This window comes from Thalassophryne amazonica, chromosome 8 (assembly GCF_902500255.1).
Source record: "Thalassophryne amazonica chromosome 8, fThaAma1.1, whole genome shotgun sequence".
In the NCBI taxonomy this organism is placed as follows: domain Eukaryota; kingdom Metazoa; phylum Chordata; class Actinopteri; order Batrachoidiformes; family Batrachoididae; genus Thalassophryne; species Thalassophryne amazonica.
The window spans coordinates 53,167,942-53,193,603 of NC_047110.1; the positions used below are offsets into that span (position 1 = coordinate 53,167,942).

The window sequence follows — 25,662 nt, forward strand, 5'->3', positions numbered from 1 at the left end:
CAGAGCAGCAATATCACTTACAAAAGGAATAAGATTCACAGCACTGCCAGAACTGATATTTTCGGACGCAGTTGCAGTTCAAATCAATGTTAACTGACATGGTGAGAACAAGGCTATGGTAATTGCATTTGTCTACCTCCCAGTTGACTCACCAGATCCACCACCATCAAGGGAAATGGTTAGTATTGTTAACTATTACAGAGACAGATATCTCCCTGTCTTGCTTGGTTGTAATGCCAGTGCTCACTCACCACATAGGCTGGGGGAGCTCAAATACAAATCCGGGGGGTAAGGCCTTAACAGAATTTCTGGTGGTCAAAAATCTCTCTGTATTTAATCAGGGCAATGAACCAACGTTCTGAGTTTCAAACAGAGAGGAGATCATTGATATTACAGTCGGCTCTATGGACCTAATAGAAAGAGTCAGTAACTGGTCTGTTTCCAAGAAGGAGCCAATGTCAGACCATCAACAACTCTACTTCACATTGAAAGCAGGAATTATAGAACCAGTAACTTATTGAAACCCAAGGGGGACAGACTGGGACCTTTATCGTAAGAACCTGGCATCCCTCATTGGGGGTAGAATTGTCAGAATTAAGACTGTTAAAGATATAGAAACTGAAGTTTTCAGTTTACAGGAGACTGTGTTGAGGGCATATGAGATGGCTTGACTGCAGAAGACCTGGATGCCTAGTAAGAAACCATCATGGTTGACACCAGAGCTAACAGGACTACGGCAAGAAGTCAGGGCCAAGTGGTGCAGATATAGAGCTCAAACATCTGGAAAAGATGGGAACAATATGTTAAGACTAGAAATAGTTATAAAGCAGTCTTTAAGAAAGCCAAAAGACTTTCCTGGAGAACTCTCTGTGGAGAGATGGAGGGACAAAATGCCTCCTCCAAACTAATCAGCTGCAGTTAGAATCAGACTCAGAATCAGGCATCAGAAAGACAAGAAATACTGTATAATTTGTCAGCATTAAACAACAAGAAAAACAGAGAAATACTAAGGTGATCGCAGGCCACTAGCCCTAAACTTCACTAAAAGACCCAGAATTTAGGTAAAGTTGAGGCCGCGGCCCACTCCAATTACTAATAAAATGAATTAAAAGAGTAAAAAGCATAAAGCAAAACTGTACCAGTATGCTAGCCATATGAAAGGGAAAATAAGTGCGTCTTAAGTCTGGACTTGAAAGTCTCCACAAAATCTGACTGTTTTATTGATGCTGGGAGATCATTCCACAGAACAGGGGCATGATAAGAGAAAGCTCTGTGACCCGCAGACTTCTTATTCACCTTAGGGACACAAAGTAGTCCTGCACCCTGAGAACATAAAGCCCGGGCCGGTACATAAGGTTTAATTAGGTCAGCTAGGTAGGAGGGTGCCAGTCCATGAATAATTTTATAGGATAGTAGCACAACCTTAAAATCTGATCTCACTGGGACAGGAAGCCAGTGAAGGAATGCCAAAATGGATGTAATGTGGTTGAACTTTCTGTTTCGTGTCAAAAGTCTGGCTGCATAATTTTGAACCAATTGGAGACCCCTAATGCTAGACTGTGGTAAACCAGAAAATAGAATCAGGGATCAGGGTCTCAGCATCAGCCATAGACAGGATGGGACGAATCTTCGCTATATTTCATAGGTGGAAGAAAGCAGTCCTAGTAATATTTCTAACGTGGAGGCCAAAGGACAACAAAGGATCAAAAATTATCCCAAGGTTCCTCACTTTGTCAGTGTGATGTATGACACACGAGCATTAACTGGTCAAATTGATGCTGATGTCTCACTGGACCAAGAACCATCATTTCAGTCTTATCAGAGTTTAAAAGTAGGAAGTTTCTAGACATCCAACTTCTCACTGCTGCAAGGCAATCTTCTAAGGATTTTATGTGAACAAGATTACCAGCAGTTACCGGCATGTATAACTGAGTATCATCTGCACAGAAGTGAAAGGTAATCCCAAAATGCCGCAATATGTGCCCAAGAGGTGCTATATGAAGGGAGAAAAGCAGGGGGCCTAAGACAGACCCTTGTGGAAGCCCAAATTTCATGTCACTTAAGCATGGTTTACACATAGACGGTTTTGTCGGCGGGTAGTACGTAGACCGAAGTTCGCGGTAGTTCCGGCTGTTTTCGCAGTGGAAAGGGGCGGAGCATTTCGCCGGCATTTTGACCACCGTACTTGCCGCAAATACGCTAAATCCGACGAATAAAGCGGCGTTTTGACTCCGTAGCATCCGGCAAATAGACCATTCCTCTGCAGATGATCAGTTAGCTGTTTTACAACTACCCTTTCAAGAATTTTTGAGAGAAAAGGAAGGTTGGAGATTGGCCTATAATTAGCTAAGATAGCTGGGTCAAGTGATGGCTTTTTAAGTAATGGTTTAATTACTGCCACCTTAAAAGCCTGTGGTACATAGCCAACTAATAAAGATAGATTGATTATATTTAAGATCGAAGCATTAATTAATGGTAGGGCTTCCTTGAGCAGCCTGGTAGGAATGGGGTCTAATAAACATGTTGATGGTTTGGAGGAAGTAACTAATGAAAATAACTCAGACAGTATAATCGGAGAGAAAGAGTCTAACCAAATACCAGCATTACTGAAAGCAGCCAAAGATAACGATATGTCTTTGGGATGGTTATGAGTAATTTTTTCTCTAATAGTTAAAATTTTATTAGCAAAGAAAGTCATAAAGTCATTACTAGTTAAAGTTAAAGGAATACTCGGCTCAATAGAGCTCTGACTCTTTGTCAGCCTGGCTACAGTGCTGAAAAGAAACCTGGGGTTGTTCTTATTTTCTTCAATTAGTGATGAGTAGTAAGATGTCCTAGCTTTACGGAGGGCTTTTTTATAGAGCAACAGACTCTTTTTCCAGGCTAAGTGAAGATCTTCTAAATCAGTGAGATGCCATTTCCTCTCCAACTTACGGGTTATCTGCTTTAAGCTGCGAGTTTGTGAGTTATACCACGGAGTCAGGCACTTCTGATTTAAGGCTCTCTTTTTCAGAGGAGCTACAGCATCCAAAGTTGTGCTCAATGAGGATGTAAAACTACTGACGAGATAATCTATCTCACTCACAGAGTTTAGGTAGCTACTCTGCACTGTGTTGGTATATGGCATTAGAGAACATAAAGAAGGAATCATATCCTTAAACCTAGTTACAGCGCTTTCCGAAAGACGTCTACTGTAATGAAACTTATTCCCCACTGCTGGGTAGTCCACTAAAGTAAATGTAAATGTTATTAAGAAATGATCAGACAGAAGGGGGTTTTCAGGGAATACTGTTAGGTCTTCAATTTCCATACCATAAGTCAGAACAAGAGCTAAAGTATGGTTAAAGTGGTGGGTGGACTCATTTACATTTTGAGCAGAGCCAACTGAGTCTAATAATAGATTAAATGCAGTGTTGAGGCTGTCATTCTCAGCATCTATGTGGATGTTAAAATCGCCCACTATAATTATCTTATCTGAGCTAAGCACTAAGTCAGACAAAAGGTCTGAAAATTCACAGAGAAACTCACAGTAACGACCAGGTGGACGATAGATAACAACAAATAAAACTGGTTTTTGGGACTTCCAATTTGGATGGACAAGACTAAGAGTCAAGCTTTCAAATGAATTAAAGCTCTGTCTGGGTTTTTGATTAATTAATAAGCTAGAGTGGAAGATTGCTGCTAATCCTCCCCCTCGGCCTGTGCTACGAGCATTCTGACAGTTAGTGTGACTCGGGGGTGTTGACTCATTTAAACTAACATATTCATCCTGCTGTAACCAGGTTTCTGTAAGACAGAATAAGTCAATATGTTGATCAGTTATTATATCATTTACTAACAGGGACTTAGAAGAGAGAGACCTAATGTGTAATAGACCACATTTAACTGTTTTAGTCTGTGGTGCAGTTGAAGGTGCTATATTATTTTTTTTTTTGAATTGTTATGCTTAAATAGATTTTTACTGGTTGTTGGTGGTCTGGGAGCAGGCACCGTCTCTACGGGGATGGGGTATTGGGGGGATGGCAGGGGGAGAGAAGCTGCAGAGAGGTGTGTAAGACTACAACTCTGCTTCCTGGTCCCAACCCTGGGACCAGGAAGTAAAAAATAAAAGGTCCGATACTCTTCTAACAGACCTCTCTCTCTCTCTCTCTCTCTCTCTCTCTCTCTCTCTCTCTCTCTCTCTCTCTCTCTCTCTCTCTCTCTCTCTATATATATATATATATATATATATATATATATATAAATATATAAATATATATACACACACACACACACACACGAGGTCTATCAGAAAGTATCCTACCTTTTTATTTTTTAAAAAAACTATATGGATTTGAATGACGTGCGATTACACCAATCATGCTTGAACCCTCGTGCGCATGCGTGAGTTTTTTCACGCGTGTCGGTGACGTCATTTCCCTGTGGGCAGGCCTTGAATGAGATGTGGTTCAGCCCTCTCGGCTGAATTCCTTTGTTTCACACGCTGCTCGAGACGTCGCGTGTTGCTTTATCAAAATTTTTTCTGGACCTGTGAGGAATATCTGAGTGGACACTATTCGAGAAATTAAGCTGGTTTTCAGTGAAAAGTTTAATGGCTGATGAGAGATTATGGGGTGTTTCTGTCGGTGTAAGGACTTCCCATGGAGCGGGACGTCGCGCAGCGCTTCCAGGCGCCGTCGTCGGCCTGTTTCGACCTAAAAACATCCTAATTTAAGGCTTAATTCACCCAGGACGTCGTGAGAGAACAGACAAGATTCAGAAGAGGCCGGCATGAGGACTTTATGCGGGCATTCCACTGTTTAAGGACATTTTGTAATGAAAGACGTGCGCGCAATATCTGTGTGCGCCGCGACAGGAAAAACACCTCCGTGTTGAAAACCATTTGTAAAATTCAGGCGGCTTTTGATGGCTTTCAACAAGTGAGTAACTGAGAAATTGTTTAACAGCTTGGGCATGTTCCAACTTTCCAACAGAGGTGTTTTTCCTGTCGCGACCCCCCGCGGTCGGGTCCGGCCCGACATGCGACTCTGCCCGCACGTTCTTTCATTACAAAATGTCCGTTAACAATGGAATGTCCAAATAAACTCTTCATGCCGACTTCTTCTGAAAGTTCTCTGTTCTCTGATGACTTCATGGGTCAACAGAGCCTGAAATGTGGAGGTTTTCAACTTGAAACGGCGAGACGCTGCCGCCTCGAAGCGCAGATCGCCGTCAGGTACCGTGGGCCATCCTTACGGCGACACTACCAGACAAAAATCTCTCATCAGCCGTTAAAATTTTTACCGAAAACCAGCTGAATTTATCGAATGGTGTCCACTCAGTTGTGTCTTACAGTTTTGAAAAAAATTTTGATCAAACAAAGCAGCAGTCTCTGAGCCTAAACAATGAAAAAAAATCGACGAGAGGGTGGGCCACTCCTCACTCAAAGACTGCCCACAGGCGAATGACGTAACCGACAGGCATGAAAAAAACTCTCACATGCCCACGAGGGTTCAAGCATGTCTGATGTAATTACACGTGATTCAAATCCATATGGTTTTTGAAAAAAATAATAAGGTCGGATACTTTTCTAATAGACCTCGTATATATATATATATATATATATATATATATATATATATATATATATACACACACACACACACACACAGTAGTGTTCAGAATAATAGTAGTGCTATGTGACTAAAAAGATTAATCCAGGTTTTGAGTATATTTCTTATTGTTACATGGGAAACAAGGTACCAGTAGAATCATTAGATTCTCACAAATCCAACAAGCATTCATGATATGCACACTCTCAAGGCTATGAAATTGGGCTATTAGTAAACAAAGTAGAAAAGAGAGTGTTCACAATAATAGTAGTGTGGCATTCAGTCAGTGAGTTCATCAATTTTGTGGAACAAACAGGTGTGAATCAGGTGTCCCCTATTTAAGGATGAAGCCAGCACCTGTTGAACATGCTTTTCTCTTTGAAAGCCTGAGGAAAATGGGACGTTCAATACATTGTTCAGAAGAACAGCGTAGTTTGATTAAAAAGTTGATTGGAGAGGGGAAAACTTATACGCAGGTGCAAAAAATTATAGGCTGTTCATCTACAATGATCTCCAATGCTTTAAAATGGACAAAAAAAACCAGAGACGCGTGAAAGAAAATGGAAAACAACCATCACCAGAATGGCAAAGGCTCACCCATTGATCAGCTCCAGGATGATCAAAGACAGTCTGGAGTTACCTGTAAGTGCTGTGACAGTTAGAAGACGTCTGTGTGAAGCTAATTTATTTGCAAGAATCCCCCGCAAAGTCCCTCTGTTAAATAAAAGATGTGCAGAAGAGGTTACAATTTGCCAAAGAACACATCAACTGGCCGAAAGAGAAATGGAGGAATATTTTGTGGACTGATGAGAGTCAAATTGTTCTTTTTGGGTCCAAGGGCTGCAGACAGTCTGTGAGACGACCCCCAAACTCTGAATTCAAGCCACAGTTCACAGTGAAGACAGTGAAGCATGGTGGTGCAAGCATCATGATAAGGGCATGTTTCTCCTACTATGGTGTTGGGCCTATATATTGCATTGCATATTGTATCATGGATCAGTTTGGATATGTCAAAATACTTGAAGAGGCCATGTTGCCTTATGCTGAAGAGGACATGCCCTTGAAATGGGTGTTTCAACAAGACAATGACCCCAAGCACACTAGTAAATGAGCAAAATCGTGGTTCCAAACCAACAAAATGAATGCCTCGCAGATGTGAAGAAATCATGAAAAACTGTGGTTATACAACTAAATACTAGTTTAGTGATTCACAGGATTGGTCAAAAAGCAGTTTGAACATAGTTCTGAGTTTGTAGCTTCAACAGCAGATGCTACTATTATTGTGAACACCCCCTTTTCTACTTTTGTTTACTAATAGCCCAATTTCATAGCCTTAAGAGTGTGCATATCATGAATGCTTGGTCTTGTTGGATTTGTGAGAATCTACTGAATCTACTGGTACCTTGTTTCCCATGTAACAATAAGAAATATACTCAAAACCTGGATTAATCTTTTTAGTCACATAGCACTGCTATTCTGAACACTACTGTATATATATATATATATATATATATATGAATAAAGTATTTTATCAGACGTTTTGATTCACCAGGGGGAAAAAAAGGGGTGGGGGGCTTAATGGCCACGCAGACCACCTCTGTTTGTGGCTGTGAGCACTGAGCTATGCTGAATTGTTAACAGATCTCAACATTTTGCGTTATTTCATCTGTTATCTTTCCATTGCATCTAAAAAAGTAAAAAATAAAAAAAAATCCCAAAGTGTGTTCTGTAATATCACAATCACACCGGTGAAGACTGAAGCATTCTTGTGACTACCAAGGGCCAGGTACTCAGTGCTGCTGCCGGCTTCACAATCTCTTCATAAAGACAGCAGTGGAATTTAGCCTGTGACAAAATTATTTCTTATCTCATCAAGGATCACTCTGGCCAAACAGATGAGCTCTATGGAAAGCAGCACATGACACACAAAGTCATTTTCAGAGAAAACTAAATCAGTCATTTGGCTGTATTTTATTACTGTTATTCACAAAGTATTTCTGGCCTGGCAGAGGTTCTTGTTAGCCTGGCGGCCTGCTAGGCTTATAATACTGTTGGGGAAACATTGCAAATATGGAACAAAAGGTTTTTCTGACCTGGGCACAGTTCCGCTAATCTGCTAACTGCTAATTAGCAGCTAAAAGTAATAATAAGTTAAATAAATAATTAATAATTAACAAAAAGTCTGCGGGCCACAGAGCCTTCTCTTATCGTGCACCTGTTTTGTGGAATGAATATGGAGATAAAACAGTCAGATTCTGTGGAGAATTCATGTCCAGACTTAAGATGCATCCCTTTTGTATGGCTAGCATACTGGCAAAGTGTGAAAGTATGATTCTTGTCCTTTTAAATTCAATTTATTAGTAACAGAAGAGCAGATCTCGGCCTCAACTTAATCTAAATTCCGGGTCTGTTAGTGAAGCTTAGGGCTAACAGCCAGCGATCACCTTAGTATATTTAGTAGAATTCAGTACAAACTCTGTCTCCTTACACACCAATGCATACATGGAACTGCCCCTGCCTACCTTAGTGAACTCCTCACGCCACACACCGCCCCAAGAACCCTCCGCTCCACCACGTCCACCTACCGTTTGCACCAGCCCAGATCCAAGCTCTCCACCATGGGAGACAGGGCCTTCCAGGTATAATGTTAATTTACTGTCTTAATGTATTTATAAACTGTCTAGGTTCTTGTTATCATATGCACATTATTATGTTGTTGTTTTATTTTCACTTCTATTTTGTCAGTTGATTTTTAAATAGACCACAACAGAAATGAGTGCGTTCACTTTGTGTTATTCATGTATTTTTAACATATTTCCAATTATATTATGTACTTACATTGAACTTACTAAATAAAATCACTCACCACACTCACGCTTTTAATATAAAGATGATTTACCGCCCCCTGCTGGAATGGCGTGTGCAATCAGAAAGTATTAGATCAACTTTATTTGTTCATATTCATGTAATTTCATTCATTGCCTGCTTACATAAACATTTATCATGAACAAAAATGAACAGAAGTAAGAATTCTTGTATTCTCTGTTCCTTGTAACAAAAAAAAAAAAAAGAAAAAAGATCCACACCTGATCAATCAGGTGTTGATCGATGCGCTGTTTAAATGTTTAAAGCACTGTCGCTGATCACCACACCGACAGATCACACAGCACTTCACTGAAAACACACCTGATTGCGGTGGACTGGTACTTTAAAAGTTTAAATCATCACAGCATTTCATTATTCAGGTCTGTGATGACCTGATCAGCAGACCTGATCAGTAATCAACAGCACTTTAAAAGTTTAACATCACAACACTTCATTCATTCATTCATGGCTGCACTGACAGCATTTACCATTCACTGATTTACCATCAGCATCCTGTACACAATGAAAATGGTCCACAAAGATAAAAAATGAAAAGAACAAATAAAATGTTAAATTACTCTGTTTCTAACTGCAGCACACCGTGCCGTACTGACCCCAGCCACTTGGTGGAAATGGGGCTGTCGTAATACACTATTAATCGTTAAGGTCTGACAGCTGCATTAATTTATTAAACGTACGCCAGCGTGTGCCAGCATTTTTAATACGGTCGACATACGCAGGCGAAATCATCAAGGTGTGATGTGTGACAGGGCCCCGAGACCCTTAACTGGAGGAAGCGGTTGAAGATGAGTGAGTGAGTATATAGTAAACACCAACTGGCACTGCCATCCACTTAGTGATTACAAGCCAATTGGCTGGGTCTTACAGAAATTGCCCCTCCAAAACTATAAAAATACAAACCACGGTTATTATGTTTTCTGCAAACACTACACAGCAATGGTACTGATTATGAAACCTAGACTAGGACATGGCCTGAAACATTGCTTGATAGTACTGTCTTCTGCCCAACAGTTTCCAACAGCACTTTTTAGTCACTGCACTCAATGTGCCCGCCTTCAACAGGACGTTCATACTGTTATGCAATGGTGTCAGTAGTTACACAGGTATAAAGCCCGGATGTACAACAGCATGCACCACTTATGTGTCACACAAATCCATGCAGCTGTCCTAGAGCCAAGGCATAAAAGAAAAAGAGCTTTCAATTCAAGCTGAGAGAGACTTTGAAGGTTTGCTGAGTTGACAGCTTCTTGCAGTCACAAGCATTCATGGGGAAAAAAGTCGAAAAGGTCACCATCAGGCAAGCTTTAACCTATTTACCAGAGCCAGTTCTGCAATCAGAGTGTAGTAAGCCCCTTTGGCTTCAGCCTTGTTTGACTCTGAATCGCCACAGCAGATCCTATGTGGATCTCTATGTTGATTTGGCACAAGTTTTATACCGGATGGCCTTTCTGGCGCAACTCCATATTGGAGAATGGGCAGGGGTGGGTCTGAACTGGGAACCTTCTGCAATGAACACAAGCATACAACTGGTTCGCCACCAACCATGTGGGGGAAAAAGAAATCTTGAAAAAAGATTTGTATATTTTTGCTTTGTTTTAAACGGCCATGAAATTCATATATGACGTAGCAACATCATATCTGCAACAACCAAATACTGTCACAGTAGGCACAAAGAACAGAAGAAAGCTACATTTCATATGTTCTATTGTCTTCTTGTCTATGGTGCAATTAGAATCCTCTGCCCACCCACAGGGCCTGGATGATATGTTGATTCCTGACCACTGAACAGTTACAGAAAAGCTGCTGCTGACATGGGAATAAATCCTAATTCCTGAAAACAAGCAACAAATAAGCAATTTACAAAGCATTTTGCTGGGAATACGAGCCCTCATTTGTGCCACTATTTTACTTGACAGTACATTTTAGATATTAGGAAGGCAATATCCACCATGTGTATTGTTTCTCTATTGCTATTACCTGATGTTTGACCAAAGACAACACTTTTAGTTTAGTTTGTTTTTTGTTAGTTGTGATGACATATTTCAAGCCTGACAATTGTGGGCATGTGGAGGCACAAGAATGAAATCACCGGTGCTATAATGATGGGGAAATCCAACAGTTCAGTGTCTGTTTTGCTGTCTGAAGTAACCCACAAATGGGTCATTCCATATTAAATCATGCAAAATAAGGGGAAGTTCCAGTTTTATAGTTTTATAATTGCCTGGTTGATATATTTTGTAGCTCATGTTAAAAGAAGAATGGTCTTGGCGGCAGCTCAAGATCTTGTTTCGTTTAGATTCTATGGGGATTTGAAAAAGGGGGCGTGTCCGTGTTAACCCACTGTCTTCCATTTGTGACCATGTTTACTTGGCCATCAATCAAAAACTAGAAAAGATATTAACTTGATATTTTCAGAATTTGTTTGTTCTGTCTTAAAGTTTATGTAAAATGTACAGTTGAAGAAATTAACCCCCTGGGGGCCATGCAATTAATTACCAAAAAATGGAATTTGGACAAAATGTACTGAAAGTGTGCTGACTTTGATCTGCATTTAACCTCATTTGCCTTGTCATGTGAAAAATGCTGTTTGGCATGTTGGTAGTACTAATGTTAGGCTTCCTTGAGATGCAAAGAACACCACCACAATGTCTTTAGATTTTGCCCAAAATTAACCTTTTTCCGGCTATTTTTACCAAATATGTTCCTTTGGCGGCCCCTTTTGGGTATGTGGGCATCTTTTGATTTTTGTTTTGTTGGTCTCAAATGAAAGGTTCTCATTGGAACATCAAATTAAACCTGGTACCAACATCTAACAAAGAGGCCTGATGGGAAAACAAGTGCCCTCTTTATTGGTTTTCAGCTTAATCAAAATGTACAAGAAATATATGACCGTCTATACGACAGCCATTCTGAAATCCATCCAGCATGTATACACATACATTGCTACATTATAAACAATGTCTATCACTGAATAAACAAAGCACAGTAACTAACGTGTAGCTAGTTGTACATAAGCTATGCCTATGCATGGACTAACTTAAGTTCATGCAAAGGTGGTTATTAATCATATGAATGGAATTTTTCCTTAATGTTGACTTCACACTCACCTTGCATAGGTTTGCTTGTGACAGGGATCATTCTTAAAAAGAATGATCCCTGTCCCCATCCCATTCATATGATTAATAACCACCTTTGCATGAACTTAAGTTTTTTTTTAAACACCAAAACCCAAACTCCCATGATGCACTGCAGCACCATGTCCATTGTTCACTGTTTTAGCTAATATTGCTAATTTCTCCAAAAATATTAGTCCTATCAACTTTCCATTTCCACAGTGTTGATCCTTGACCCACAATAAATAAGCATACCAAACAGCAAATGTCATCTCTCCCCAGTTTCTCCACGAGCAAAGCCATACACACACATGTACGCATAACCACACCCAAAGGCCACTTGGTTATTGTAATATAGATAATCTTCATCATCACTCCTATTTTGTCAATTGATTTTTACATGGACCACAATGGAAATAAGTGTTTTCACTTTCTTGTGTCATCTGTGTATTTTTAACATATTTACAATTATATTATGTACTTACATTGAACTTACTAAATAAAATCACACATGCATACACAATTTTAATATACAGATTTACCACCCCCTGCTGGAATGGCGTGTGAGCCCAGAATGTAATTATCACATTGTTCAGTGTTGTTAGTTAATACCCATAGTTTCTCCAAAAATATTAGTCATACCAGCATTCCGTTTTGGCAGTATTAATGCTTGATCCAAAATACATAAGCATACCAAACGGCAAATGTCAGTTCTCTACAGCTTGTCTGTGACCAAATTTATACACAAACATGTTTGCAGAGCTTTTTGTCTTTTCTGCATTCTGCTGCAAGCAGGTGCTTTTAATTTGACACACCCACCAACAGAGACGATGACAGAAGACATCAAAAGCAATGCAGGTTTCACTTGTGGTAACAGCAACATGACACATAACTAAACTGACTAAACCAACTGAACTACAAAAACACACTAAATCAATAACACAAACAACTTCTTTAAACTAACATGAAAAACAACAACATTCAAAACCCCAAACTCCAATGGTCCATTGCAGCACAACATTGTTCACTGGTTAGCTAATATCACTAATTTCTCCAAAAGTATTAATCCTATCATCTTTCCATTTTTGCATCCTTCACCCAAAATTCATAAGCATACCAAACAACAAATGTCAGCTCTCACCAGTTTCTCCAAAGCCATACTTATGCACACCCACACACACACACACACACACACACACACACACACACACACACACACACCACACACACACACACACACACACACACACACACACACACACACACAGAGGCCATTTGGCTATTATAATATATATTCTGATCCTACAGGGATTTAGAGAAACATTTTCCTTATTTTCACAAATGAAGCATCACCTTTAAACATTCTAGTATCTTAACAGTACTGAGGCCACTGATCTCAAAGTCAAATTATACAAAGGTCACAGGTTTTGTTCTGACAGGAGAACCACTTGAAGAAATATTATTTGAAATACTAACTGTTCACCATAACTATATTGTGACTGAATTTCATGCAGAAAAGCACAAATGTGTCAGAGCTGCAAACATTTCAAGGTTTTTTAAATGATTCACAATTCAAACATTTTTCCCCATAATTCATGGACCCCCCACATGTAATGATTCCCATGTTGTGAGCCATTAGTGGCTGAGCTCATTATAGTTCACTTCTAAAAGGTCTAAACAACCTCATGATGGGAAAAACATGACTGCCAGCAAGAATTTGTAATATGGTATTTGAAGCTATTGCTGCCAAATACAGCCAAATTAAAATATACAAAGCAGAAGAAAGAAATTTATCACAGTGACCTCAATTCATAATAAATAACTGCATGTCCATGGCCTGTAATCTTCAGGCTCAAGAGTCACATCCATTCCCAAGGCTGCCCTTGTGACACTTCTGATTTGGACAAAGATATTTCATGCATTTTAAACATGTTCACTCAGCAGTATCAAGCACAAGTTAAAAACCGCACCTAAATAGTGCCTCACATGTCTAGAATTCATCCATGAAACACAACATTCCACCTACAAAAACTGCAATCAGGAACGTCATGAAATCGATGTCAGTCTTCAAAGATCCTGTGATACTATAGACCAAGAAGTTACTTTATAAATAATTTTAAAAGTATAAATTGTGTATTTAATTAGACATGATAATATTATATTTCAATAATCTGCAACCTAATATAGGTCATGAAGCATCTTATAAACAGACAATGAGGAAATAAATACATTTAACCATTTTAGGGTCTCTTAAAATACAAAATAAAAAACTTGTCTGTCTGCCTGGCCCTTTAAACAGAAATGAGCTGATGCTTACCACTCTCCTTCTCCTTCCAAAGGTATGGAGAGCAGGAGCAATGTATTATCAGTTATCAAGTTGTTCACCGATGAATATGGCTTTATACACCCTGAAGAAAACCATACACCCTTTGGCCTCAGGGTGTATGGTTTTCTTCAGGGTGTAAAAAGCCATATTCATTGGTAAAACATCTTGATAACGATTTTATCATATACCTATAAATGATAAATGGTGTATGGTTTTCTTCAGGGTGTAAAAAGCCATATTCACTGGTGAACAACTTGATAACGATTTTATCATATACAGTGGTCCCTCGTTTATCGTGGGAGTTACGTTCTAAAAAATAACCCGCAATAGGCAAAATCCGTGAAGTAGTCAGCGTTATTTTTTACAATTATTATAGATATTTTAAGGCTGTAAAACCCCTCACTACACACTTTATACACTTTTCTCAAACAAGCATTAACATTTTCTCACTTTTCTCTCCTGTGTAAACACTCAAAGTTCAAACTTTAGTAGAAAAAAAAAAAAAACAGAACGTTTGTTATGTGTCGACGCGGGTTGAGGAGCGGACCTGCGTCAGACGGAACCCAGCGCTACAAATAACCAGAAAAGCGGTTCCAAAAACAATATATTTATTACCCCCACTGTGCATAAAAGGTGTAAAAACAAAAACAGCGTCCCTCTGGTGGAGTGACTGTTGGTACGCTCTCCAGCGCCCGCAAGGATCAAAGCCCGGCGCTCCTGGACCCACTACCACCACCAAACACCCCCCAGGTGGACACGACAAACCGACTCTCTGTGAAGCAAAGAAGAGGTAAGTCAGCAGTTACAACAATATCTTTCAAAAGACACACGCTATCAGCAACACATTCAGGTCTGTATCTTTTTTAACTTTATGCAAATGAGCAGCTTCTCACAACAAGTGGAGGATCACTTATCCTGCACGCCACAGCAGCGAGAAGCAAACTGCACAATTCTCATCACAATTCCAGTATACTGCGTAACAAAACACCAAGTTACTATCAACAATTAGTCGAACACTTAATCACCTTTAATGTGTGCTGACAGCAAGTGTCCTCACCCTTCCTTGCTTCACGGGCTCGATGTGTCAAACCCAGGCGCGGTCCTCAGCGTCTCACAAACGAACATCACAAGGTCGAGTTCCCGGCAGTTCTGCTTGAATCACACATGCCTTAAATGCAGAACGCCATCCAATTATCTGCCTCAGCTGAAAGTCTTTAAGGTTGCATGTGAGCACCAGTCCACAGGTGCTTCACATGATGTTGATGAGGGTGAGGACTCTTCAGCCAGCACCTTCTCCACAGTAGAATCAGTTTCCATGCCACCTGAAGAGCAAAGAAAAGAAAAGAACACCAAAACATCCAGCCACACCCCCCAACACACAACAGTTTCCCTATAAATAATTATGATGGCTTTTAGAACTAACAAATTTCATTTTAATGATCAACCTACGAGGTTGGACACGTAAGAAATTATTAATAGTGACTCACCAGTATTTCACAGTTCCTCTGACCGCGCCTCTTCATCGTGGCGCTGCTCCGCTGTCCGCATTGGCTGATTACTCGGGTGGTATGAAAAATATTACCCGTCCGCGAAAAGGGTGTATTGCTATTTATTCTTTAGTGTTTTATCCAATCATATTGGCGTATCATTTATAGGTATATGATAATAGTTGATGTGTCTTGGCATGTGGCACAGAGTACAGAGCAGCTCAGTCTGACACAGCAGGAGTTTAGACATTGACAGCTATCACAGAAGTGATGCAAATCTAAAACAAAGCTCTTTTTCCTAAAAGCACAGTAGTTTCTGCATGCACATACTGACAGAGGACACATAATATGAAATCAAAATTGTATTTAAATGTATAAGAGATTAAAACAGATTTTTGAAAGACAAAAAGCTTTTAAAGGTTAACATATGATGTTAACATGAAAACTTGAGTTCAGAATAAGATAACATTCAGAAAAAGATGTAGAGAATGCAGAGGAAAATGACTTCACCCTCAGTGTTTTGAATAGACAGAGCAAAAGAGAGAGAATAAATTACCAACATACTGATAGAACAGAGAGAATCTGACAGGTCATAACAACCATAAACATATCCCACCCTAAAATGGTTATTATTTTGTGATGGGCTTGTCAGCTGCTTCCATTCACTGGTGTCACATTTACGAGGTCTATTAGAAAAGTATCCGACCTTATTATTTTTTTCAAAAACCATATGGATTTGAATCACGTGTAATTACATCAGACATGCTTGAACCCTCGTGGGCATGCGAGAGTTTTTTCACGCCTGTCGGTTACGTCATTCGCCTGTGGGCAGTCTTTGAGTGAGGAGTCGTCCACCCGCTCAGCTGGTTTTCAGTAAAAATTTTAACGGCTGATGAGAGATTTTGGTCTGGTAGTGTCGCTTTAAGGACGGTCCACGGCGCCTGACGGCAATCTGCACTTCGAGGCGGCAGCGTCTCGCCGTTTCAAGTTGAAAACTTCCACATTTCAGGCTCTGTTGACGCAGTAAGTTGTCAGAGAACAGAGAACTTTCAGAAGAAGTCGGCATGAGGAGTTTATTCGGACATTCCATTGTTAACGGTCATTTTGTAATGAAAGAATGTGCGGGCAGAGTCGCATGTCGGGCTGGACCCGACCGCGGGGGGTCGCGGCAGGAAAAACACCTCCGTCGGAAATCTTAACGGGCCAAGTTGGAACATGCCCAAGCTGTTAAACAATTTCTCAGTTACTCACTTGTTGAAAGCCATTAAAGCCGCCTGAATTCTACAAATGGTTTTCAACACGGAGGTGTTTTTCCTGTCGCGGCGCACACAGATTTGCCGAGTCGTCACGGAAACGACTCGGCGAATTTGCGCGTACGTCTTTCATTAAAAAAATGTCCTTAAACAGTGGAATGTCCGCATAAATTCCTCATGCCGGCCTCTTCTGAATCTTCTCTGTTCTCTCACGATGTCCTGGGTGAATTAAGCCTTAAATTAGGATGTTTTCAGCTCGAAACAGGCCGACGACAGCGCCTGGAAGCGCTGCAGGACGTCCCGCTCCGTGGGAAGTCCTTACACCGACAGAAACACCCCATAATCTCTCATCAGCCGTTAAACTTTTCACAGAAAACCAGCTTAATTTCTCGAATAGTGTCCACTCGGATATTCCTCACAGGTCCAGAAAAAATTTTGATAAAGCAACGCGCGCCGTCTCGAGCAGCGTGTGAAACAAAGGAATTCAGCCGAGAGGGCGGGACCACATCTCACTCAAGGCCTGCCCACAGGGAAATGACGTCACCGACACGCGTGAAAAAACTCACGCATGCCACGAGGGTTCAGCATGATTGGTGTAATCGCATGTCATTCAAATCCATATAGTTAAAAAAAATAAATAAAAGGGTCGGTTTATTATCTAAGAGACCTCGTATTGGGCACATTTTTACACTAGATGTCCTTTGTAAAAGTAGCACCAGATTTACAAGGACAAAGAACTTAATGTGCATGTTTAATTTTGTTGTACATTAATATTTTTTTATTAAGATGGATTTTGGAGACAGGACTGGAAGAAAGGACTTCTCCTTTTCTGGACAGAAAAGGTGATCATTTGGACTGCAACCAGTACATTGTTCTCCATGCCAGGCATGGTACCCGTGAAGGTCATTTTCACACAGGAGTGGGTCCCATTTGCTTGCTGATCATTGACACGAGCCACTTGGTTTCACATGCAAGAACTCACCACTTACAGCATCATAATTCTGTAAATACCCACTGAACACAAGAATGAATATCAGCATTACCTCTTAGTGGCCGGTGTTGATTTTCATCGTCTTTGATGCAGTCACTTCGGGCTACTTTGTGAAACATCCAGAGAATTTGCACGATCCTCAGTATGTTGCTGGACATCATAGCCGGCCTACACACAGGTACTCTGAGTCTCCGTGGAGTGGAGGCAGAGTCTCTGACTTCTGCTCAGTGAATTCTGGGAATCATCAAGGATGTTATCTGGCTCCTATCAGGAGTGTTTGGAGGAATAAAATGAAAACCTAGTCTTGATGCACTGCAGTGCAGACAATTCTGAATCGATTCAGAAATGTCAATAATCAATGTTAGAAACGTTAACCACAGTGTTTGAAACGTGGCTGCTGGCCACAGTTAATGAGCACTTTTCATCTTCTTGATGTAAATTTGTGTTTCTTCTGTTACGCAAGTCACTTTTGAATGGTAATGTACTTTTCATCAAGGTTCTAGCCACAGTGGGCGGCCCCACTGGATACTGCAAATTTCCACCCAGCTCTTCTGTTCAAATTGGTTGTGCCACCCAGCATAGAATTTCTGAAAAATAAACTAAAATGCTGCTGAAAATGTACCAATTCGATCATAGTTTTGCACTTTTAAACCAATAATTAAGGTATAAAGAAATATATTTCTCATTTTCTTCGTATCAAATCGTAAATAGCAGAGATCAGTCAGTGCGTTCTGTGGAAACAGAGCTGTGAACGGCAGCAGCTGAAAACAGCGTCTCTACTACACTATGAAATGATGAAAAAAACATTCTACATTAAATAATCCAGGAGGTCCTTCTGCATCTGTATGTGATGATACATTCAGAAATTTACAGTTTATTTTACAGTTGAAAGGCTTCATGTTCCAAAAAGCTCAGAGTTTGAAAAAGCAAACAGTTTTAGCAATCAGAGAGGGAGGTGGAGGGAGAGAGACACAGAGCAGAAGAAGAGGGGGTGGAGAGGAGAAGGGGCACAGTATCAGTGAAAGAGAGGAAGTGAAAAACTGATTCACCAAGTTTTTCACTTAAAAGAACAGGTTTGACAAATCAGTCCAGGTTCAGTTCTTGTTCAAACAAGGCAATTAGGTGTTATATTGTTTAAAATGAAATGTCATACAATCTTACTCAAAATGGTGAAAAAACAACAACACAACGAAAAAAAAAAACTGTCCTGATGACAGAAAAACTGCCTGCTGCACTGGATTAAAAACTACTGTGCGTAATTTTTGAAGAAGAGAGTAAATGTGATGTCCATTAAATATGACAAATAAGACAAATTTCCCCATGGGGACATTAAAAGTATATATCTATCTATCTATATCTATCTATGAATGTGTTTTTAACATTTTCAACATTATTTAGGTGAATTTATTAACTTAGACTTTGACAGAAACATGCAAAAAAGCACTTTGAGATTATAAATATTACAAAATAAATATAATGTTTTTGTTCAATATTCTTGCTTTCAGTGCATCTAAAACCACTCAAAATTAGTTAAAAATGGGGCTTGCCACTAATGTTTAGTGGTATAAAACCCTTATAGCCCTGTGAGCTGCGATCACATAACTGACCCACCACTAAGGGCCCCTTCACACATAGTACGAATAAGTACAAATCAGGGTGAATCACAGCGTAACAGCTCATATGAGGGAACCATGAAAACATCAAGCCGACAGGCAGGCATGAACAAATCCGCTGCGATGGTTTCGTGCACGCGACGGTGTCGTGTGAGCAGGAACGCCATGGGAGCAGCTGGGACATAGTGCACCACATCGCGCCACTGATGTGAAGGAAAATAAAATAAAAACCAGCTGTATAATTAGTGAATATCACTGGGTTGATATAAATAATAAATAAAAGGGGACGCAACACAGAACCCTGCGGTTAAATAACCCTGGTTAAATAAAAAATAAATGCCACTCACGGGATTCGAACCTGCAATTTACAAAAGCTCTGATTACCAGACGGAAAGTTTGCCACTGTGCTACAATCACTGTCTTATAACAGGAGCCTGAAATAGCTAAAATCAACAAGGACATAAACATATTTTTTTAAAAAAGAGAAAAAAGTGCTGTGATAACTGATAAAACGGCGTTTGTTACCACGTATTTCTACTGATACATGACTGAAACTACCATATTTGTCACACTGTTGGCTTGTTATATAGTCCTGCACCGCTCAAAGACATGCGTGCCTGACACGCATGACCTGTCAGACAGACATGACATTCAGATCGCCTACTGCGTGTCCACATGAACTGACGGTCCGTTTCTCCAGTCCGTCGCAAAACTGGTATATGTTTTTATGTAATTCCACGTGAGGATAGCAAACACTAAAATTCATATCGTGGTATAAATTGAATCCCTTGACAGTAGGGCTGCCACAAACGACTATTTTGATAGTCGACTAGTCAACGATTATTTTTGCGATTAGTCGACTAGTCAGATCATACATAATTTCCTAAATTAAGGCCTGCAGCATTTTCCAAGAAACGTCAGGGGATGAAAACATGAACATTTCCAAATCAATGACTATTTCTTAGACTTCATTTACATCAATCATTCAGAAATACAAACAGTGTGGTACTTTATAGTAAATCTGTCAGGTAGGCAGTTCTCAAAAACTAAATGTTCATGCTGGACATTCTGTGAGTGGAGAAACTGGGAATAGTGCAACATTTTATTTTTATCTTCATTTCACATATAGTCCAAACCTTTTGATTTGTCATTGTTTCTGTTGCATTTCTGAAATTACAGAACTGTTATAAAGAAAGTGTGAACATTTTATTGTGTTTTAAAACTTTGTGGAGCAAATGCAAACACCAAAACATACCTGGACATGTGCAGGGAAAACTTTGATATAAACTGAACAGAACACTGCAGGCTGATTTGACTCCCCCTATTTTTTGTATAAATAAATCAGAAAAAATAAGAGGTAACTCACTTTGAAATGATAAAACATATAGCTGCAGCTTATAATAACTTTGAAAAATAACAAAAATCAGCAGCTTGTATTTTTATTCTGACTCCAGTTCATTTAGTGTGATGAAGTCATTTTTTTCCTCATCAGTCACGTTTTTATGCTTGAACACTACATTAAGCTCAAGACTGAACAAATAAATACCTTTAGAAAATAACAGCTGTTAAAGTTCAGAGTTCTCACCTGCTTTTTGTGATCTGTGCCTCTGAACATCACTGCACAGCTTCTCCACAGCAGGGTTTTTTTTAACCCATGTATGAGTAATTTTTGCTCAGTTCATTTATATATTCTCATTTTTTAAGGATATTTGACCGTTTATTTCATCTCATGATCTCACAAATTCAGTATACGATGCGCACATGGTGTGAACAGGTCGTGGTCATCAGATAACACCGGTAGAGAAAGTGGAGAGAGAAGTAAAGGCAGCTCCACGGTTTGGTTTGTTTTCTTTTTAACAGTGTTCACATCGGGTTAAAATCCTCTCTCTCTGCTCCGCGCTCGCTGCACTGACGGTTCTTAGCAGAATGTCCTGCGTTCAGGAATCTCTCTCCCTCGCAGTTTGCAGCGAGTTGACTCCGCGCGCGCGTGTGCGCGCACACACACATACACACACACACAGCTCCTGCGGAAAACTGCGCATTTTAGACAGCTTTGAACAAGACGCCACTGTTTTAAATCGGCTGTCTTATCCAAGTTTGAACGTTCAAATGACAGCAGGACAGCTCGCTGCCTAAAACTGTGAATTGAGAGAAAAACAAAGATTTAAATAAAATAAATGACTCAGCGACTAGTAAACTGGTTGTCAACGGTTTCAATAGTCGACGTTGTCGGACTAGTCGACTAGTTGTGGTAGCCCTACTTGACAGAAGAAGATACAGAGAACAGGGTGAGAGGGAGACAGATAATCTACTGTGCCTCAAGGGAGCCAACAAAAAGTAGAAGAAAGGTGCCAACTTGGCAGAATCTAAAGTCTCAGAGTTCAATATACAATAGTTATTACAGAGTTACTAGTGGAAATGTTCATTCACTCAAAGGCTCATTCACTCACTGAAGGACTATTGTGTCTATGCTTGCCTTGCTAACTGCAGGGAATAACCTGTTTTTCATGCAATATCTTGGACATGATGCCTGATTTTCTAATGTCTTAATGGTGAAATAAAAATGGGATTTGAAGCAGTCATACACGTCCTTTAAAATTATTCATTATAAGTATCAAACTGTATTCACAAAGGCCATACTGTGCGAAATCTGTCCTTAATCTGCTTTTAAATATGGGAAGGGTTTCATTTACAAAATCCTCAGGATCACGCAACTCCCAGTAGTGTGCATGTATAATCTTGCCTGTTGCAACCAAAATTCTGATCTTCCCACATCATTTGTCTTTGAGGATGGCTTTCCACCCACATGCTATCTTCTGTGGAGTAACCTGTTTTCTGAAGTGATTTTACAGAGGGATTTTGTTTCTTTAAAACCAAGGTGGTCAGCTTTAAAAAAAATTTACATTTAAACACATATATATAGGCTTACAATCTGAACAAAAAGCTTTTCTTTTTTTTAGATTAATCTGAATCACTTGGGTCACAGAGCTCTTATTTTGTTGTTAGAGCTTCAGAAAAGTCACTTGTGACCAGATAGCAGTCACGATTTTCTAATTTTCCAATCCATGAAAAAAGTTTACAATTTTTTTTCATGTTGGTGACCTCTTCTCGAGAAATAGCAACTCCAGCAAAAGATGGTAATTATTAATCTTACCAGTATGACGTTAAAATGACTGCCTACAGATCATTTCTCTGTCTGCTTTTGCTTGGGGCCACTTGCACCATGTGTGAAAAATATAGGCAATGGCCCAAATCTCGAGAGCAGTAGTCCTCACCTTGGTCCCCAAGGACCACCAATCCAACACATTTTCATAACACTGTTCTTCCCTGCTGTTGCACAAGCCGATTAGCTCAGGCGTCTCTTAGTACAGAACAGGAACAGATGGAAAATGTGCACACTAGGTGGACCTGGGGCACGGTGTGGCGGTCTGAATGGTCCTCCCTAAAAATCAGTCCCCCCGCACATAGTGCGCATGCAGACAACAATGTTGAAGTGTTGCGTTTTCTTTCGCTTTGCCACTGAAGTAATAAGACGCTTCAGGGGAGGCGATGGTCTAGTGGTGGGGAGGTGATGGTCCTGGTGGTTAAGCGTTGGGCTTGAGACCAGAGGATACTTGGTTCAATCCCAGCCAGACCGGAAAACCACTAAAGGTCCGTGGGCAAGGTCCTTTATCCCCTAGTTGCTCCCGGTGTGTAGTAAGCGCCTCGTATGGCAGTACCCTGACATCGGGGTGAATGTGAGGCATTATTGGAAAGTGCTTTGAGCATCTGATGCAGATGGGAAAGCGCTATATAAATGCAGTCCATTTATTTGCAATACGTTGCACTTTGCATTTTTATTGATATGCTATCAGTTTTTAGATTGTTAGTATTAATTAGATATATAGTGAACATGGATGCTACTGAAGAGATAGTTTTGGAGGCTGCCGTGGACAACGTAAAGACTGCTCATGATGTGAATGAACAGATGAAGGCGATCAAGCAGTATTGGTGGGATACCACTTACCCCGCTAATCTTGCCAAAAAGCCAGCAGTTTTTTCATCATCCACAGCAGCCTCCAAAACTTCTCTGAACACTAAAGAACTCAAAACTCTTTAAACACTGCGTGTCAACATGGTTGCAGGCATGCACACAATGCATGGGGGGAGGGACTGATGTTCAAGATGGACCCTTCAAACCACCACACCGGTTTAAGAGGGGCAGCAGCCACAACGTGAAATGCGTCTCGCACATTTCACACAAGTATTGCACAAGTATTCGCTGTTTGGCAGTTGTGAATCTCACCATCTAGCGGTCTGTGACTCACACGAAGGGTCAGTTTCAGCAGCATTCCAGTTCAGGGTACAAGGTAAACAAACCCCCTGAAGTATGGACAAGACAACATCAGGGCACAGCAGAAGTCCATCACAGGTGGTACCCCTCCTCTAGATAACTCTCAACTTGGGAGAACGTGCCATCATCATAATCGCCCCTGAACTTGCGGGATCAATGCCATCCACATCCTCGCTAGCCATTGTTTACATGCACTGTGAGATGTTGGAACTCTGCTTGCGCCGCAGTGCATTCTGGGAAGAATGCAGGGGGGTTAGAGGAAACGTTAAAAAGTACTGAATGCAAACTGCAACCTGTGAAAACAGCTGCCAAAATAAGAATACACTCTGCATCCGCCATGCACTTGGTGGGTGTTAGGGATAAAAGGAGGAAGCAGCATGGCATACAGCAGCTCCTTTCCATTTAAAGCCCCAGGCAGAAAAGGAGGTCATGGAGATGGAAGTTGCTGTTAGGATGGAATGCCTCAATCACATTCTGGGCTCGATTCAGCACACCTGTTTATATAATGAAGAGCATAATATGGCACCTTTAAATAAAAACGTGGCATAGATCACGAAATGCAGAAATCCCAAATTCAACATAGGTCGGGACTTCAAATATATTCATAAAAACACTTAACACGTGTAAAAAGGTATTTTTGCTGTTTTTTAATAACTTCACATCAGCTGGGTGGCGTTTTATCAACACAACGATCTTTATGAAGCAACACACAAATATTTCTCAATCGCAATCAAACTACTCTGTATTGTTTAATGTATTTAGCTGAGGTGTACGTCACGCACAACTTTCATCATCAACCCAAATAGCGTGACTATAACACGAAAACTATCTGACAAAACTCTTCCTGTAAAAAACAACTATACAAAACCTTCAAAGAAAAACACGGCAAGAAACACGTGAAAGTAATACCCAAGTTCGTAACACAGTACGGAAGACAGTTTAACTCACGGTGGGGAGCAGAGTCGAGAGTTTGTTTCAGGGAGAATCCGTTAGTGGAGTGAGGAGAAGCGGAACGCCACACTGAGGAGTGACAGCGGCGCTCTGAGCCTCCACGAACACTCCAACCCAGCAGCCCACTACCGTAATGACACACATACGCGCACAACCGCTTCTCCATACCGTAATAAGCGTAATGGCGCGCACCAAAGATCTGCTCCCAAATTAACCACTCTGTAAGTCTGATGTGTGCAAACCGATGACATCCCAACACATCCCCATTATATATTAATAGTATTTTCATTACGGGCCGACCAGAGGATTTTCGGATTTTCGGGGGGGGGGGAGATGGAGTAAATATTTGGAAAAAAAAATCAGTCCATGAAAGTTTGCCGAATTTCCGCATCACACTTCGAGTGGATAATTACGGCCGACCTGCCAATCTGTGTTTCAGCGTTTCCCATAATGCTCCTGGCGGCCCCCTGTACTTCCCAGAATGCACCGCGGTGCCAGCAGAGTTCCGCTGTAGAGGTGGGCGATACCGCGAATTTTGGTATTGAGCCGATACCAAGTAAATACAGGCTCAGTATAGCCGATATCAATACAGATACCGATACTTTTCATATTTACGCTTCATAGATCCAAAGGATCCAAAAGACCTAGGATAGAATTTCGCCAAACATTGTACGTGACAACAAAATACTTGATTATCACAATCAACATTTTTGTTTAAAAAAAATATCACTCAACACAACTTAAAACAAAATCTCCTGAGGTAGAGGGCTGACAAACCACAATACAAGGGTGCGCTGCTCTGTGTTGTGTGACACAGCGCAGCGCTGCACTTACAGAGATTAGACTTTGATGAATCTGCATGTGCAGCAGTCAGTGCATGCGGGCGAGAAAATAAGCTTGAGTATTGATCTTTTTACACGAGGATCGTTCAATATCACTACCAGCGTTGGTATCAGTATTATCGATGTTAGGATCGATCTGCCCACCTCTATTCCGCTGTCTCACTGCACATGCAGAGTGAGGTTGTGGATGGCGTTAATTTAGCGACTTCACGGGCGATTATGATAATTATACGCACTCCCAAGTTGAAAGGGTTATCTAGAGGAGGTGTAGCACCT

At 40.5% G+C, this 25,662-nt stretch overlaps 1 protein-coding gene across 2 annotated transcripts in view; it reads right to left on the minus strand.

The window, feature by feature from the left end:
* LOC117515624 (tumor protein p53-inducible protein 11-like) overlaps positions 1–24,663 on the minus strand; it is a 174,684-nt gene extending 150,021 nt beyond the window's left edge. The window contains exon 1 of one of the 2 annotated variants that reach the window (XM_034176265.1): positions 24,542–24,663. The gene's annotated coding sequence lies outside the window, so the exon portion shown is untranslated. Of the gene's footprint in view, positions 1–10,223; positions 10,265–24,541 lie in introns of those variants that run through there. The other variant, XM_034176266.1, reaches the window with a different exon arrangement.
* Between the last annotated feature and the right edge of the window lie 999 nt (positions 24,664–25,662).